The sequence below is a fragment of the Nerophis ophidion genome, linkage group LG16 (genome assembly GCF_033978795.1).
Source record: "Nerophis ophidion isolate RoL-2023_Sa linkage group LG16, RoL_Noph_v1.0, whole genome shotgun sequence".
Taxonomy (NCBI): domain Eukaryota; kingdom Metazoa; phylum Chordata; class Actinopteri; order Syngnathiformes; family Syngnathidae; genus Nerophis; species Nerophis ophidion.
In genome coordinates, this window is record NC_084626.1 from 48433234 (window position 1) to 48452379 (window position 19146).

Sequence of the window (19146 nt, forward strand, 5' to 3'; positions counted from 1 at the left end):
CATTGTAGATTGTCATGTCATGTTCGGATGTACATTGTCTTTGCTCCACAGTAAGTCTTTGCTGTCGTCCAGCATTCTGTTTTTGTTGACTTTGTAGCCAGTTCAGTTTCAGTTTGGTTCTGCATAGCCTTCCCTAAGCTTCAATGCCTTTTCTTAGGGGCACTCACCTTTTTTTTTTATTTTGGTTGAAGCATTAGACACCTTTTTACCTGCACCCTGCCTCCCGCTGTTTCCCACATCTACAAAGCAATTAGCTAGCGGCTGCCACCTACTGATATGGAAGAGTATTACACGGTTACTCTGCCGACACTCAACAACAACACATCATTTGCAGACTATAATTACTGCTTTGCAAAAACTATTTTTACCCCAAATAGGTGAAATTAGATCATCTCCCACAGCACAGCAGACTGTATCTCAAGAGTGCTACTCTAATAAGTATGAATCCGCTCATACCGACTACATCAGGGGTGCCCATTACGTCGATCGCGAGCTACCAGTCGACCGCGGGGGGTGTGTCAGTCGATCTCCAGCCAGGCTTTTAAAAAAAATAGACCTAAAAATTAGTGATCATCAATCTTCACCAAGACGTCACTTAAATGACATTCACGGTACCGGAGGGTCTTGTGAGATGACGCTGGCTGCTGCAAGATCATTATTATGAAAATATGACCGAGAGGAAGGCGAGAAACACTTTTTATTTCAACAGACTCTCGCGCCGTACCTTCCGTCAAAACTCTAAAGGCCGACTGCATATTTCCTATCTTCACAATAAAAGCCCTGCTTCATGCTGCCTGCGCTAACTAAATACAGAGTCTCGGAAAACTGGCGTGCACAAGCGATCCCTCAGAAAGCTGTCGTGCACATCACTTGTGCACGACAGCTTTCCGAGACTCTTATTTTGTTAGCGCAGGCAGCATGAAGCAGGGCTTTTATTGTGAAGATAGGACATGTGCAGTCGGCCTTTAGAGTTTTGACGGAAGGGACGGCGCGAAAGTCTGTTGAAATAAAAAGTGTTTCTTGCCTTCCTCTCTGTCATTTTTTCATAATAATGAACTGGCAGCAGCCAGCGTCATCTCACAAGACCCTCGGGTGCCGTGAATGTCAATCAAGCAAGCTACGGAATTTGCCGCCAATGTTTTTCTTGTAAAGTGTATGGAAGCTGGATGAATTAGATGCCAAAAACCAACCACTTTCATGTGGTATTGTACAGAAAGGACAACTTTTTTTCTCCTCCATTTGAAAATGTGGGCGTTATCATCATTACTGTCTAATTCCAATCAATGCAAGTCATCAGAATCAGGTAATACACCAACTTATATTCTTGTCTTTGTGAAAGAAAGACATCTATATGTGTTACACATGCTTGTATTATCATTAAACACATTTAACTTGTTTACAAAAATGTCTCTTTCATAAATAAATAAATATAAATGATATATATAAATGAGGTAGATCCCCTCGAGTTGGTCAATTGAAAAGTAGCTCGCCTGCAGAAAAAGTGTGGGCACCCCTGGACTACACCATACATCTAACAGCATCTTTTCATACTGACTTCACCATGAATCAAATCTTAATCCCTCCTTCTCAGGGTCATTGGTCCACCAGTCCAGTTCTTGACAGGGTAATCAGGGACATGTTTGTCAACGTTTACCTTTTCAAACTGAAACCAACTTCTTTTTACCCTTCAGCCACCTTGCTTGCATTCATCAAGTTGTAGTGAGTCCGTGGAGTTATGTCCCTGAGGGCCACTTCCAGCTGACTAGGGGGGCTCTTAACCTGCCGCCCCATTGACCTCTGCAAACTAGACAAACCTGCCAACTTCATGATTTATCGCCATGAAATACAGACTAGACCAGACCGGGGCAAAATAGGGCCAGCCGGACATTCTACATATAATTATGTTAGACCTTTAACATGAAAAGTGTATTTGCCATGATGATGTGCAGTCTTGTTTTTAAATGACTAAGTCTTGAACTATGGAAAGTATTTCAATGGTTGAAATCTGCACTTTTGAGTGTCACAGAAGTTATTACTTTTGTATATATGACCTGACATGTATACTGTGTATATGTTCACCATTTATCCAATTTTTTTTACGTAATTTTGTATACACATGTTACAGGTCATATATATTTTATTATTGAAAGTATCAAATGTGATGAATATTTAACCTCTTAAGGCCCAAACTTTTTGTTTAGATGCTTTTTTTATTTGTCTTTGCTATTTGGGCTCATTGGACCCTAATTAGAATAAAAACTAAGAATCATATTTTGATATGATGTACTTAGTCCAGAAGTACACAAATGTGTACTTCATGTGTAGTGACATGCTAATTCCTATTTTTACACTTTTTTTTCCCCCAAATTACATTATATGTTATACTCTTATGACACCACCAGATGGCAGTATATATTGTGGGTTCTTCCGAGGATGTCGTAGTCGTAATGGTTTGTGCAGTCCTTTGAGACATTTGTGATTTAGGGCTATATAAATAAACATTGATTGATTGAAGTGTCCACATAAGTGGCCATAAGACCCCAATTCAGTAGTGTACACCATTTTGTAAATAAGAGCTAAAAGGTGCTGTCCACGCATGTGGCCACTAAATCTTTAGAGGTTGTTTAATTATGCAAAAATATATTATCACACGTTCAAACCATTTTTTAAACATAAATAAATACTAATAATAGAGATTTCAAGTCAGGCTAACCATCAAAGTGTGCGATGTAAAAGTAGCAATAGATTTCATGGTCAAATTGTGAAATTTTCTTTACTTTTTACAGCATTTTTCTCTAAATTAACAAAAACAATACTTAATTTTAACTGTAATAAATTGCGGTGCTGTTTCAGCAAATAAAAACTGGCAGCTCAGGTGCCATGCCAAAAATGTACTGTAAATTTGCTTTTTTTTATTTACAGTAAAAAACAAATGTAAATTTTACAGTAAAATTCTGGCCACTGAGCTGCCTTTTTTTTAGTTTTATTTAAAAACTAAAATGTAAAAAAATTTATTGTAGGTTGCAATAATTTCACCTCAAATTGTAATGTATGTTACTGTAAATGGAAAATTAGCACTGCTGTTTTTATGGTTAAAAAATAAATACAAACTGGCAGCTCAGGTGCCAAATTTGTGTAAAATTGCCATTTATTTTTATCTACAGTAAAAAAAACAATGCAAATTTTACAGTAAAATTCTGGAAACAGCTGCCCTTTTTTTTTGTTTTATTTATTGGGTTTCACTATGTAAAGCGCTTTGAGTCACTTGAGAAAAGCGCTATATAAATATAATTCACTTCACTTATTTAAAAATTAAATGTAAAAAAAATATTGTAGGTTGCAATAATTTCACCACAAAATGTAATGTATGTTACTGTAAACGGAAAAATAGTACTGCTGTTTTTATGGTAAAGAAAAAAAAAAAACGAGCAGCTCAGGTGCCAAAATTTTACTATAAAATTAATTGCAATTTATTATTTACAGTAAAAAAACTGTACATTTTACAGTAAAATTCTGGCAACTGAGCTGCCATTTTTTTTTTTATTTAAAAACTAAAATGTAAAAAAAATATTGTAGGTTGCATTAATTTTACCATAAAATGTAGTGTATATTACTGTAAATGGAAAAAAAGTACTGCTTTTTTTATGGCAAAGAAAAAAAAACTGGCGCTCAGGTGTCCAAATTGTACAGTAAAATTGATATTTATTTTTATTTACAGTAAAAAAAAACTAATGTAAATGTTACAGTAAAATTCTGGCAACGGAGCTGCCTTTTTTTTTTAGTTTTATTTAAAAACTAAATTGTAAAAAAACAATAATATAGGTTGCAATAATTTCACCTCAAAATGTAGTGTATACGTATTACTGTAAATGGAAAAATAGTACTGCTGTTTTTATGGTAAAGAAAAAAAAAAAAAAACGGGCAGCTCAGGTGCCAAAATTTTACTATAAAATTAATTGCAATTTATTATTCACAGTAAAAAAAACTGTACATTTTACAGTAAAATTCTGGCAACTCAGCTGCCTTTTTTTCGTTTTATTTAAAAACTAAAATGTAAAAAAATATTGTAGGTTGCAATAATTTCACCACAAAATGTAGTGTATATTACTGAAAATGGAAAAAAAGTACTGCTTTTTTTATGGCAAAGAAAAAAAAACTGGCACGCAGGTGCCCAAATTGTACAGTAAAATTGATATTTATTTTTATTTACAGTAAAAAAAACTAATGTAAATGTTACAGTAAAATTCTGGCAACGGAGCTGCCTTTTTTTTTTAGTTTTATTTAAAAACTAAAATGTAAAAAAAACACGATTATAGGTCACAATAATTTCACCACAAAATGTAATGTATGTTACTGTAAATGGAAAAATAGTACTGCTGTTTTTATGGTAAAGAAAAAAACAAAAAAACGGGCAGCTCAGGTGCCAAAATTGTACTATAAAATTAATTGCAATTTTTTATTTACAGTAAAAAAAAAAAGTACATTTTACAGTAAAATTCTGGCAACTGAGCTGCCTTTTTTTTGTTTGTTTTTTAAAAACTAAAATGTAAAAAAATATTGTAGGTTGCAATAATTTATCCACAAAATGTAGTGTATATTACAGAAAATGGAAAAAAAAAGTACTGCTTTTTTTATGGCAAAGAAAAAAAAAACTGGCATTCAGGTGCCCAAATTGTACAGTAAAATTGATATTTATTTTTATTTACATTAAAAAAACTAATGTAAATGTTACAGTAAAATTCTGGCAACGGAGCTGCCTTTTTTTAGTTTTATTTAAAAACTAAATTGTTAAAAAAACAATATTATAGGTTGCAATAATTTCACCTCAAAATGTAGTGTATACGTATTACTGTAAATGGAAAAATAGTACTGCTGTTTTTATGATAAAGAAAAAAACAAAAAAACTGGCAGCTCAGGTGCCAAAATTTTACTATAAAATTAATTGCAATTTTTTATTTACAGTAAAAAAAAAACTGTACATTTTACAGTAAAATTCTGGCAACTGAGCTGCCTTTTTTTTGTTTGTTTTTTAAAAACTAAAATGTAAAAAAAATATTGTAGGTTGCAATAATTTCACCACAAAATGTAGTGTATATTACAGAAAATGGAAAAAAAAAAGTACTGCTTTTTTTATGGCAAAGAAAAAAAAACTGGCGCTCAGGTGCCCAAATTGGACAGTAAAATTGATATTTATTTTTATTTACATTAAAAAAACTAATGTAAATGTTACGGTAAAATTCTGGCAACGGAGCTGCCTTTTTTTTTAGTTTTATTTAAAAACTAAATTGTAAAAAAACTATTATAGGTTGCAATAATTTCACCTCAAAATGTAGTGTATACGTATTACTGTAAATGGAAAAACAGTATTGCTGTTTTTATGGTGAGAAAAAAAAACCTGGCAGCTCAGGTGCCTTAAATTTTTACAGTAAAATTGCAATGTACTATTATTTACAGTAATACAAAAACAATTTACATTTTACAGTAAAATTCTGGCAACTGAGCTTTTTTTTTAGTTTTATTTAAAGACTAAAATGTAAAAAAAATATTGTAGGTTGCAACAATTTCACCTCAAAATGTAGTGTGTATTACTGTAAATGGAAAAATGGTACTGCTGTTTTTATGGTTAAACTCCCCCCACCCCCCCCCCAAAAAAAACTGGAAGCTCAGGTGCCAACATTTTAGCGTAAAATTAGAACTTATTTTTATTTCCAGTAAAAAAAAATAATTACATTTTACAGTAAAATTCTGCCAACTGAGCTGCTTTTTTTTATTTTAAAAACTAAAATGCAAAAAACATTGTAGGTTGCAATAATGTCACCTCAAAATGTAGTGTATATTACTGTAAATGGAAAAATAGTACTGCTGTTTTTACGGTGAAAAAAACAAAAAACAAAAAAAACCTGTTAGCGAAGGTGCCAAAATTTTAATGTAAAATTGCAATTTGTTATTTACAGTAAGAAAAAAAACATTTTTACAGTAAAATTCTGGCAACTGAGCTGCCTTTTTTTAGTTTTATTCAAAAATAAAATGCGAAAAAATATTGTACGTTGCAATAATGTCACATCAAAATGTTGTGTATATTACTGTAAATGGAAAAATAGTACCGCTATTTTTATGATTAAAAAATAAATAAAAACTGGCAGCTCAGGAGCCAAAATTTTAAAGTAAAATTGCAATTTCTTTTTATTTGCAGTAAAAAAACAAATGTCAGTTTTACAGTAAAATTTTGGCAACTGAGCTGCCTTTTTTTTAACTATAAAAATAGCAGTACTGTTTTTCCATTTACAGTAACATACAGTACATTTTAAGGTGAAATTATTGCAACTTAAAATATTTTTTTTGTACATTTTAGTTCCATCCATTTTCTTACCTAAGGTCGGGTCGCGGGGGCCGCAGCCTAAGCAGGGAAGCCCAGACTTCCCTCTCAATAGCCACTTCGTCCAGCTCTTAATAAAAATATATATTTTTGTAATAACTGTTAGAAGGGGCCCTCTGGGGCCCAACATAACTGCCATGTGGCCCTCGGTGGAGACGACTATGACACCTCTGCTATTGATACTATTGTATACGCAAAGATGTGAACTTTGTCAGGATTTAGAACAGGAGTGCCCATTACGTCGATCGCGAGCTACCAGTCGACCGCGGGGGGTGTGTCAGTCGATCTCCAGCCAGGCTTTTAAAAAAAATAGACCTAAAAATTACTGATCATCAATCTTCACCAAGACGTCACTTAAAATGACATTCACGGTACCGGAGGGTCTTGTGAGATGACGCTGGCTGCTGCAAGATCATTATTATGAAAATATGACCGAGAGGAAGGCGAGAAACACTTTTTATTTCAACAGACTCTCGCGCCGTACCTTCCGTCAAAACTCTAAAGGCCGACTGCACATTTCCTATCTTCACAATAAAAGCCCTGCTTCATGCTGCCTGCGCTAACTAAATACAGAGTCTCGGAAAACTGGCGTGCACGAGCGATCCCCCCGCACCCCCAAAAAAACAAACAAACTGGAAGCTCAGGTGCCAACATTTTAGCGTAAAATTGCTATTTATTTTTATGTCCAGTAAAAAAAATTAATTAAATTTTACAGTAAAATTCTGCCAACTGAGCTGCCTTTTTTTTTTACAAGTGATGTGCACGCCAGCTTTCTGAGGGATCGCTTGTGCACGCCAGCTTTCCGAGACTCTTATTTTGTTAGCGCAGGCAGCATGAAGCAGGGCTTTTATTGTGAGGATAGGAAATGTGCAGTCGGCCTTTAGAGTTTTGACGGAAGGGACGGCGCGAAAGTCTGTTGAAATAAAAAGTGTTTCTTGCCTTCCTCTCTGTCATTTTTTCATAATAATGAACTGGCAGCAGCCAGCGTCATCTCACAAGACCCTCGGGTGCCGTGAATGTCAAGCAAGCTACGGAATTTGCCGCCAATGTTTTTCTTGTAAAGTGTATGGAAGCTGGATGAATTAAATGCCAAAAACCAACCACTTTCATGTGGTATTGTACAGAAAGGACAACTTTTTTTCTCCTCCATTTGAAAATGTGGGCGTTATCATCATTACTGTCTGATTCCAATCAATGCAAGTCATCAGAATCAGGTAATACACCAACTTATATTCTTGTCTTCGTGAAAGAAAGACATCTATATGTGTTACACATGCTTGTATTATCATTAAACACATTTAACTTGTTTACAAAAATGCCTCTTTCATAAATAAATAAATATAAATGAGGTAGATCCCCTCGAGTTGGTCAATTGAAAAGTAGCTCGCCTGCAGAAAAAGTGCGGGCACCCCTGTGTTAGAAGGACAGCTGGCGGAGGAGAGATATATTCTTTAGGAGAACTCCATCCTGTTTGCAAAAGCAGCCTCCGGCCGCCATGTTTGACCTGTTTATGTTGACCTCCTGCATACCTTTAATGATCTGCTTCTCATTGTTCACAAACTTCTGCGGGTGGGTCTGTTTCCAACCCCCCCCCCCCACCCCCCCTTTACCCGTACCCGTCCTGAGGGACAGCACTTCCAAAGGCAAACAAACAACAACGAGCCTTTATCATCAAAGTTCCTCCTACTTCATGCGGAGCAGCAAGACTTCTAGAAAAAGTCTCCCGGTGACAACTTATCAGCGAGCGCCATCACACTCCCTGCATCTACAATTCTCACTGGTGCAGAAGTTTGCAGCCGGGCAGAATAGTTCCTACCAGTTGTGAGCTCGCGGTGCGCAGTCCGGTAAAGTCCGCGTGGTCGTGGGAGATCCAGGGGTGTGTTGTTGCTGAAGTGCACACACACACACTCACTGCTGCCTCCGCAATGTCCACGTCTGACACTTCCCTTCTCTCTCTCTCTCTCTCTCTCCCCCAATCACTCCCTTCAGCTTGCTGGCTATCACACACACACACACACACACCACACACACACACACACCACACACACACACACACACACACACACACACACACACACAGAGTTGCCCTGACGTGTCAACCTCCCGTTGCAGACGCCACACCAAAGTGTGTGTGTGTGTGTGTGTGTGTGTGTGTGTGTGTGTGTGTGTGTGTGTGTGTGTGTGTGTGTGTGGTAACAGAGTGTGTTTGCGTTTGAGAGACAATAGCAGGAAGTGTTGCTTTGGTAGCTGACTTAAGAGTTGTTCACAGTAATATTCACTAAATACTATATTAGGGCTCAAAAATACACCAGTCCTGTGATTAATGAGAAAAACAATCGAATAATTGTGGTCAAAAGTGTGCATCCACTTGTAAAGGATATCATTTTGTTGCTCACAAAAACATTGAAAAAAGTTTGGTTCTTTTATCAATCAATCAATCAATGTTTACTTATATAGCCCTAAATCACTAGTGTCTCAAAGGGCTGCACAAACCACCACGACATCCTCGGTAGGCCCACATAAGGGCAAGGAAAAACTCACACCCAGTGGGACGTCGGTGACAATGATGACTATGAGAACCTTGGAGAGGAGGAAAGCAATGGATGTCGAGCGGGTCTAACATGATACTGTGAAAGTTCAATCCATAATGGATCCAACACAGCAGCGAGAGTCCAGTCCAAAGCGGATCCAACACAGCAGCGAGGGTCCCGTTCACGGCGGAGCCAGCAGGAAACCATCCCAAGCGGAGGCGGATCAGCAGCGCAGAGATGTCCCCAGCCGATACACAGGCGAGCAGTACATGGCCACCGGATCGGACCGGACTCCCTCCACAAAGGAGAGTGGGACATAGAAGAAAAAGAAAAGAAAAGGCAGATCAACTGGTCTAAAAAGGGAGTCTATTTAAAGGCTAGAGTATACAAATGAGTTTTAAGGTGAGACTTAAATGCTTCTACTGAGGTGGCATCTCGAACTGTTACCGGGAGGGCATTCCAGAGTACTGGAGCCCGAAATGAAAAAGCTCTATAGCCCGCAGACTTTTTTTGGGCTTTGGGAATCACTAATAAGCCGGAGTCCTTTGAACGCAGATTTCTTGCCGGGACATATGGTACAATACAATCGGCAAGATAGGATGGAGCTAGACCGTGTAGTATTTTATACGTAAGTAGTAAAACCTTAAAGTCACATCTTAAGTGCACAGGAAGCCAGTGCTGGTGAGCCAGTACAGGTATATATGTATGTATATATGTATATAAAGGTATATACAGTACAGGTATATATGTATGTATGTATGTATATAAAGGTATATACAGTACAGGCGTAATGTGATCAAACTTTCTTGTTCTTGTCAAAAGTCTAGCAGCCGCATTTTGTACCAACTGTAATCTTTTAATGCTAGACATGGGGAGACCCGGAAATAATACGTTACAGTAATCGAGGCGAGACTTAATCGAGACGAGACTTATGAATTTATTACGGCTCTACAGGAAATGTGAGCAATCAAAAGTATACGTACAGCGATGTTAATATTTGCTGACATGTCCCTTGGCAGGTTTCCCTGCGATAAGGCGCTTTTGGTAGCCATCCACAAGCTTTTGCTTACATTTTTTTTTTTTTACCACAAAATTGCTGCAGTTCAGCTAAATGTGTTTCTGACATGGACTTGTTTCTTCAACATTGTCCACACCTTTAAGTCAGGCCATTCTAAAACCTTCATTCTAGCCTGATTCAGCCATTTCCTTTACCACTTTTGACATCCTGGTCCTGTTGGAACAGCCAACTGCCCCCAAGACCCAACCTCCGGGCTGATGATTTTAGCTTGTCCTGAACAATTTGGAAGTAGTCCTCCTTTTTCATTGTCCCATTTAAAGCAGCAGTTCCATTGGCAGCAAAACAGGCCCAGAGCATACTACCACCACCATGTTTGATGGTAGGAATGGTGTTCCTGGGATTAAAGAACTCAGCTCATATTGCTTGGTTTTGTGGCCGAACAGCTCCAATTTTTGTTTCATCTGACCACAGAACTTTCCTCCAGAAGGTCTTATCTTTGTCCATGTGATCAGCAGCAAACTTTAAAGGAGCCTTAAGGTGTGGCTTCTGGAGGAAGGTCTTCCTTCTTGCATAGTAGCCTCTCAGTCCATGGCGATGCTTGACTGTGGACACTGACACCTGTGTTCCAGCAGCTTCCAATTCATTCATTTTTGCTGCTTCTTGCCTGACTCTTGATCATCCTGACCAATTTTCTCTCAGCAACAGGTGATAGCTGGCGTTTTCTTCCGGATCGTGGCAGTGACAAAACTGTGCCATGCACTTTATACTTACAAACTATTGCCTGCACAGTTGCTCTTGGGACATCAAGCTGCTTTGAAATGGTTCCAAGTGACTTTCCTGACTTGTCAATTATACGTTTTTTCACATCTGTGCTGAGTTCCTTTGACTTTGTCACCAAGTTTTCCTCCTTGCTGTCCAATACCACATGAAAGTGCTCGCTTTTTGCTTGTCCGGGTTACATACTCCTTTTTATGCACTTTACAATTTTGTTTCATCTGACATCACATGGACAAAGATAAGACCTCCTAGAGGAAAGTTCTGTGGTCAGATGAAACAAAAATGGAGCTGTTTGGCCACAATAACCAGAAATATGAGTTGAGGCCTTTAACCCCAGGAACACCATGCCTACCGTCAAGCATGGTGGTGGTAGTATTATGCCCTGGGCCTGTTTTGCTGCCAATGGAACTGCTGCTTTAAATGGGACAATGAAAAAGGAGGACTACCTCCAAATTCTTCAGGACAAGCTAAAATCATCAGCCCAGAGGTTGGGTCTTGGGCGCAGTTGGCTGTTCCAACAGGACAATGACCCCAAACAGAGGTCAAAAGTGGTAAAGGAAATGGCTAAATCAGGCTAGAATGAAGGTTTTAGAATGACCTTCCCAAAAGTCCTGACTTAAAGGTGTGGACAATGCTGAAGAAACAAGTCCATGTCAGAAACACATTTAGCTGAACTGCAGCAATTTTGTGATGAAAAATGTAAGCAGAAGCTTGTGGATGGCTACCAAAAGCGCCTTATTGCAGTTAAACTTGCCAAGGGACATTGGCGTAGTGGGTAGAACGGCCGGCCAGAAACCTGAGGGTTGCAAGTTCGTTTCCCACCTATTGACATCCAAAAATCGCTGCCGTTGTGTCCTTGGGCAAGACACTTCACCCTTTGCCCCCGGTGCCGCTCACACTGATGAATGAATGATTGGTGGTGGTCGGAGGGGCCGTAGGTGCAAACTGGCAGCCACGCTTCCGTCAGTCTACCCCAGGGCAGTTGTTAAGACAGATGTAGCTTACCACCACCAGATGGCAGTATAAGTGTCCACGTAAGCGGCCATAAGACCCCAATTCAGTAGTGTACACCATTTTAGAAATAAGAGCTAAAAGGTGCTGTCCACGCATGTGGCCACTAAACCTTTAGAGGTAATTGGATTAGAAAAAAAGCTTAGATTTTTATTATGTTGCCTCGTTTAGTCGTTTAATGACTGTATCCAATAAAAATGTGCCCAGAACTTTACTTCCGCATGGCTTCTGCAATTGAGCGTACATGAGAGCGGTGGTGCGCGGGTGCTTTGTGGCAGCGAACAGAGTTTTTTCACTACTATTATTTTAATGCACACATGGTAAAACTTCTATTTAAATAGCGGCGTGGCTCAGTAGGGCGGCCGTGCTAGCAACTTGAGGGTTCCAGGTCCGATCCCCGCCATCCTAGTCACGGCCTTTCTGTCCTTGGGCAAGGCACTCTACCCGCCTGCTCCCGGTGACTAATGTAGCTCAAAGATATAAATAATGTCTTTCACCATGTAAAGCGCTTTGGGTCACTAGAGAAAAAGTGCTATATAAATATATTTCACTTCAATGTAAAAGCTTTCATTCATTGGAAAAACAGGAGAAAATTGAGCAGAAAAATATTAACAATTTCCCTAAAATACGCATTGAGGCTTTAAAGTTTTACCGATTACTCTACTAACTGGACAAACTAATCGATCGATTATTCGATGACTAAAAGAATGGAAAGCTGCAACTCGCAGGGAGGCGGAGACTTGCTGCCTCTAAAGTAGTCACACTACTTGCTCAATGACTTGCTCAATATTCACCAATTAGTGCTTTGTTGACCTGAATAAGAAAGTACTTTTATTTTGAGTAGTCCTGCTATTTGTCAGACCTTTATTGAGCGGGGAGACTTTTCCAGACAAACTTTGTTGGCTCCACTGTTATTTGTGCGCAGCATTTAGCATGATTATTTGCACAAGGTTGCTCATTTCTCACCGGCAATTGCATTTCAGGCCAGGGGAAATGAATCAGGGACACAAACTCAATGCTGAGGATTTGCTGCCACCTCTTTTATTCTTGAAATTCGATTACAGTAATTGTACACGAATCCTTATGCCTGCAAACCTACACGACATCTTGTTTGGAACTGCTGTGAACATTCATGGGAAATAATACACAGCAAACACAAACGTCAGTTTTGGACTCAATACGACAGTAATGTTCTTAGGATGTCCGCTAACTTTTTGCAACTCAACGCCAAAAAAACGGAAATGCTGATTATCGGTCCTGCTAGACACCGACCTCTATTTAATGATACAACTCTAACATTTGACAACCAAACAATTAAACAAGGCAACACGGTAAATAATCTGGGTGTTATCTTTGACCCAACTCTTTCCTTTGAGGCACACATTAAAAGCGTTACTAAAACGGCCTTCTTTCATCTCCGTAATATCGCTAAAATTCGCTCCGTTCTGTACACTAAAGACGCTGAGATCATTATCCGTGCGTTTGTTACGTCTCGTCTCGATTACTGTAACGTATTATTTTCGGGTCTCCCCATGTCTAGCATTAAAAGATTATAGTTGGTACAAAATGCGGCTGCTAGACTTTTGACAAGAACAAGAAAGTTTGATCATATTACGCCTGTACTGTATATACCTTTATATACATATATACTTACATATATACCTGTACTGTATATACCTTTATATACATATATACATACATATATACCTGTACTGTATATACCTTTATATACATATATACATACATATATACCTATACTGTATATACCTTTATATACATATATACATACATATATACCTGTACTGGCTCACCTGCACTGGCTTCCTGTGCACTTAAGATGTGACTTTAAGGTTTTACTAATTACGTATAAAATACTACACTGTCTAGCTCCATCCTATCTTGCCGATTGTATTGTACCATATGTCCCGGCAAGAAATCTGCGTTCAAAAGACTCCGGGTTATCGGTCCCCTAGAGGGGGGGGGGTTGCCCACATCTGAGGTCCTCTCCAAGGTTTCTCATAGTCAGCATTGTCACTGGCGTCCCACTGGATGTGAATTCTCCCTGCCCACTGGGTGTGAGTTTTCCTTGCCCTTTTGTGGGTTCTTCCGAGGATGTTGTAGTCGTAATGATTTGTGCAGTCCTTTGAGACATTTGTGATTTCAATCAATCAATCAATCAATGTTTATTTATATAGCCCCAAATCACAAATGTCTCAAAGGACTGCACAAATCATTACGACTACAACATCCTCGGAAGAACCCACAAAAGGGCAAGGAAAACTCACACCCAGTGGGCAGGGAGAATTCACATCCAGTGGGACGCCAGTGACAATGCTGACTATGAGAAACCTTGGAGAGGACCTCAGATGTGGGCAACCCCCCCCCCTCTATATAGCATTTGGGGCTATATAAATAAACATTGATTGATTGATTGATACTGAAATGAGATGTTCCTTTTCAAACGGGGATAGCAGGTCCATTCTGTGAGTCATACTTGATCATTTTGCTGTATTGCCGTATTTTATGCTGAAAAGGATTTAGTAGAGAACATCCACGATAAAGTTTGCAACTTTTAGTCGCTAATAAAAAAAGCCTTGCCTGTACCGGAAGTAGCAGACGATGTGCGCGTGACGTCACGGGTTGTGGAGCTCCTCACATCTGAACATTGTTTATAATCAGCAGCAAGAGCGATTCGGACTGAGAAACGGACAATTTCCCCGTTAATTTGAGCGAGGATGAAAGATATTGAAAGTGAAGGACTAGAAAAAAAAACAAAAAAACAAGCAAGGGCAAGTGAGAGCGATTCCGATGTTTTTAGACACATTTACCAGGATAATTCTGGAAAATCCCTTATCTGCTATTGTGTTGCTAGTGTTTTAGTGAGATGAAATGATACCTGAAGTCGGAGGGGTGTGGCCACGCCAGAGTCTCTGAGGGAGGTCACGCAGCTGCAAGGACAGCGCAAGCTCCGGTAAGAGGCGACTTTATACCACAATTTTCTCACCGAAAACTGCCGGTAGACATGTAGTCGGGATCCATGTTGGCTTGACCGCTCCGATCCATAGTAAAGCTTCACCTCCGGGAATTTTAAACAAGGAACCACCGTGTGTTTGTGTGGCTAAAAGGCTAAAAGCTTTCCCACTTCCATCTTTCTACTTTGACTTCTCCATTATTAATTGAACAAATTGCAAAAGATTCAGCAACACAGATGTCCAGAATACTGTGTAATTATGCCATTAAAGCAGACGACTTATAGCTTGGATCGGGCCGGAAAAAAATGTCCGCTACAACCCTAGACGTCAAACGCACGCGTCATCATTCCGCGACGTTTTCAACACGACACCATCCATCCATCCATCCATCTTCTTCCGCTTATCCGAGGTCGGGTCGCGGGGGCAACAACCTAAGCAGGGAAACCCAGACTTCCCTTTCCCCAGCCACTTCGTCTAGCTCTTCCCGGGGGATCCCGAGGCCTTCCCAGGCCAGCCGGGAGACATAGTCTTCCCAACGTGTCCTGGGTCTTCCCCGTGGCCTCCTACCGGTTGGACGTGCCCTAAACACCTCCCTAGGGAGGCGTTCGGGTGGCATCCTGACCAGATGCCCGAACCACCTCATCTGGCTCCTCTCCATGTGAAGGAGCAGCGGCTTTACTTTGAGTTCCTCCCGGATGGCAGAGCTTCTCACCCTATCTCTAAGGGAGAAACCCAAAGTCATTTGGGCCGCTTGTACCCGTGATCTTATCCTTTCGGTCATGACCAAAAGCTCATGACCATAGGTGAGGATGGGAACGTAGATCGACCGGTAAATTGAGAGCTTTGCCTTCCGGCTCAGCTCCTTCTTCACCACAACGGATCGCTACAACGTCCGCATTACTGAAGACGCCGCACCGATCCGCCTGTCGATCTCACGATCCACTCTTCCCTCACTCGTGAACAAGACTCCTAGGTACTTGAACTCCTCCACTTGGGGCAGGGTCTCCTCCCCAACCCGGAGATGGCATTCCACCCTTTTCCGGGCGAGAACCATGGATTCGGACTTGGAGGTGCTGATTCTCATTCCGGTCGCTTCCAATCCAGTAAGAGCTGAAGATCCCGGTCAGATGAAGCCATCAGGACCACATCATCTGCAAAAAGCAGAGACCTAATCCTGCGGTCACCAAACCGGAACCCCTCAACGCCTTGACTGCGCCTAGAAATTCTGTCCATAAAAGTTATGAACAGAATCGGTGACAAAGGACAGCCTTACCGCCGGCAATGCGGACCAAGCTCTGGCACTGATCGTACAGGGAGTGGACCGCCACAATAAGACAGTCCGATACCCCATACTCTCTGAGCACTCCCCACAGGACTTCCCCAGGGACACGGTCCAATGCCTTCTCCAAGTCCACAAAGCACATGTAGACTGGTTGGGCAAACTCCCATGCACCCTCAAGAACCCTGCCCAGAGTAGTCGTGGCTTTCAGTAGGCCTTTAAGACCACAATGGACAATTGGCAAAGTTGCGTTCCTCTTTCAGTGATGTAAACAAACACAACTATGTTTAAAGGCTAGTCATGCAGGAGCGTCTTTGATTTGGAGAACAGATTTCTTTCTTTCAATGAAGTTGGTTTGTTTCTTGCCCTTCATAAGCATCCTACTTTGAGATGGCTTGTGTAGTTCATCTTGTAATGCGAACAGAAAAATATTTCTTCAAAAGTTCAGATTCAGTTGAAGCCTTAAAATGTTCTGCGTGGAAACAAAAAAGGGAGACACTGATTCGTTTGAATCCAATCAGTTTTCTTTCTGACGTTGGAATCACGTCCGTGAAAGACTTGGCTCCCATGTGACCTACCACAAGGTTTTCAGCAGACACGCCAATGGCAACGCTCAGACGCACAAGCTACTGGCGGACGGCCATCAGCTGGGTTAGCTGAATGAACCTGTGTTGATCTTTTGGAGGGGAGTGTTTGCGTCTGCTGCCTAAGGAAGAGAAATGTGGCTGAGGAGGTCAACAACCCCCCCCCTGACCTCAGCTGCCGTGTGGTCTGCCGCTTCGTTGCGGTTCAAACGTAACTTCATCCCTTGGGAAAGCACACGGACCAAAGGAAAGTCATGTTTTGGGGGCCACGACCCTCAAGTCCGGGCCCACTTTCTCCTCAGAATCACTTTCTCAGGGTGGCTCGACCGACCTCGTGCGTATTTGATGTATTTCCAGGATGAAGGGACTTGTAACGCTGTGAGGTTTATTTTGGGACTCTGAAGAGGCCATAATGAGAGCTTGTGCATCCATAAAAGAAACAAAACAGTTTGTCAAAATTTAAAGGGCAGAAAGAAGTTAACAGTTGGAACGCTGAGAGGAAAAACGCTGATGCGGGGACGCTTGCCGTCCCTGAGGAACACAACGGGATCTGTATGGTGTGGAAATGTGCAACATAGGGGGAGACCTTAGCCCTGGACAAGTCGCCATCATCACAGGGCCCAATTCTTCAAATCAGCCATATCAGATTATTGCAAAAATAAATAACATCATAGACCGGGACAACGGCAAAATCATCGGCACAGAAAGTAACAAATTCAAACGATGGGTTAAGCGGCGATCGAATTAAGGAAGCGGCCCAAGGGAACCATCAATCGCATACCTAGGACTCCCTCTTCCAATAACCATCAGGCGGCGGAACAGACCAGCTGATATGCAACACGTCACCGTGGTTGGGCAACCAGGTAGGCTTGTATATCCATCCATTTTCTACCGTTTGTCCCTTTCGAGGTCGCAGGGGGTGCTGGAGCCTATCTCAGTTGCATTCAGGCGGTGGGCAAAGTACACCCTGGACAAGTCACCATCATCACAGATAGACAGACAACATTCACACACTAGGGACCATTTAGTGTTGCCAATCAACCTATCTTTGGAGGTGGGAGGGGCCTATCCCCAGGTGCATGTCTTTGGAGGTGGGAGGGGCCTATCCCCAGGTGCATGTCTTTGGAGGTGGGAGGGGCCTATCCCCAGGTGCATGTCTTTGGAGGTGGGAGGGGCCTATCCCCAGGTGCATGTCTTTGGAGGTGGGAGGGGCCTATCCCCAGGTGCATGTCTTTGGAGGTGGGAGGGGCCTATCCCCAGGTGCATGTCTTTGGAGGTGGGAGGGGCCTATCCCCAGGTGCATGTCTTTGGAGGTGGGAGGGGCCTATCCCCAGGTGCATGTCTTTGGAGGTGGGAGGGGCCTATCCCCAGGTGCATGTCTTTGGAGGTGGGATGGGCCTATCCCCAGGTGCATGTCTTTGGAGGTGGGAGGGGCCTATCCCCAGGTGCATGACTTTGGAGGTTGGATGGGCCTATCCCCAGGTGCATGACTTTGGGGGTGGGAGGGGCCTATCCCCAGGTGTATGTCTTTGGAGGTGGGAGGGGCCTATCCCCAGATGCATGTCTTTGGAGGTGGGAGGGGCCTATCCCCAGGTGCATGTCTTTGGAGGTGGGAGGGGCCTATCCCCAGGTGCATGTCTTTGGAGGTGGGAGGGGCCTATCCCCAGGTGCATGTCTTTGGAGGTGGGATGGGCCTATCCCCAGGTGGAGGTGGGAGGGGCCTATCCCCAGGTGCATGTCTTTGGAGGTGGGAGCGGCCTATCCCCAGGTGCATGTCTTTGGAGGTGGGAGGGGCCTATCCCCAGGTGCATGTCTTTGGAGGTGGGAGGGGCCTATCCCCAGGTGCATGTCTTTGGAGGTGGGAGGTGCCTATCCCCAGGTGCAAGTCTTTGGAGGTGGGAGGAAGCCGAAGTACCAGGACGCAGTCACAGGGAGATCATGCAAACTCCCCACAGCAAGACCCCGAGCCCTGGAGTTGAACCAAGGACTTGTGTGAGGACCTTCACCTTCGCCGTCTCTTCTTATTCATTTACTTTGCAACTTTTCTTGTAATCAGACAATATTTTCGGTATATTATAATGATTTTTTTTAGCTGGTATGTTTGGACTGTCATTTGCAGTCTTCCTCAGAAGGGTCACCTGACCCCTGTCACGTTTTGCCTATCAGCGGTTTTATAGGCGTGGCCAACCAGGCAGACCCGTCGAGTCGAACTGGTTGCTAAAACAAAAATCCGAATAGGAAATCTTCCAATCAGCCATATCGGATCATTGCAAAATAAATAACCACATCTGATAGACCGGCACAACGGCAAAATCATCGGCACAGAAAGAAACAAATTCAAACGATGGATTAAGGCGGTGATCGAACTGAGGAAGCGGCCCAAAGAAAACCTTCAATCGCATACCTAGGACTCCCTCTTCCAATAACCATCAAGCGGCAAGCAAGCAGGTAGACTTGACAGGTCTGGCTGGTTGACCACACCTATAAGAACAGCTGATAGGCAACACGTCACAGTGGTCGGGTGACCCTTCTGAAGAAGACTGCAGACGACAGTTGAAACATCCATCCAATTTCTACCGCTTGTCCCTTTCAGGGTCT

The 19146-nt window shown here is 41.7% G+C and overlaps 1 protein-coding gene across 3 annotated transcripts in view; it reads right to left on the reverse strand.

Annotated features, from left to right (window-relative positions):
• The window catches only part of LOC133535495 (histone deacetylase 7-like), a 184088-nt gene that overhangs the window by 114403 nt on the left and 50539 nt on the right, over positions 1–19146 (reverse strand). For 2 of the 3 annotated variants that reach the window (XM_061875381.1, XM_061875379.1), the window contains exon 1: positions 8193–8468. The exons of the other annotated variant lie outside the window; for it this stretch is intronic. The gene's annotated coding sequence lies outside the window, so the exon portion shown is untranslated. Of the gene's footprint in view, positions 1–8192; positions 8469–19146 lie in introns of those variants that run through there. 3 annotated transcript variants of the gene reach the window in all.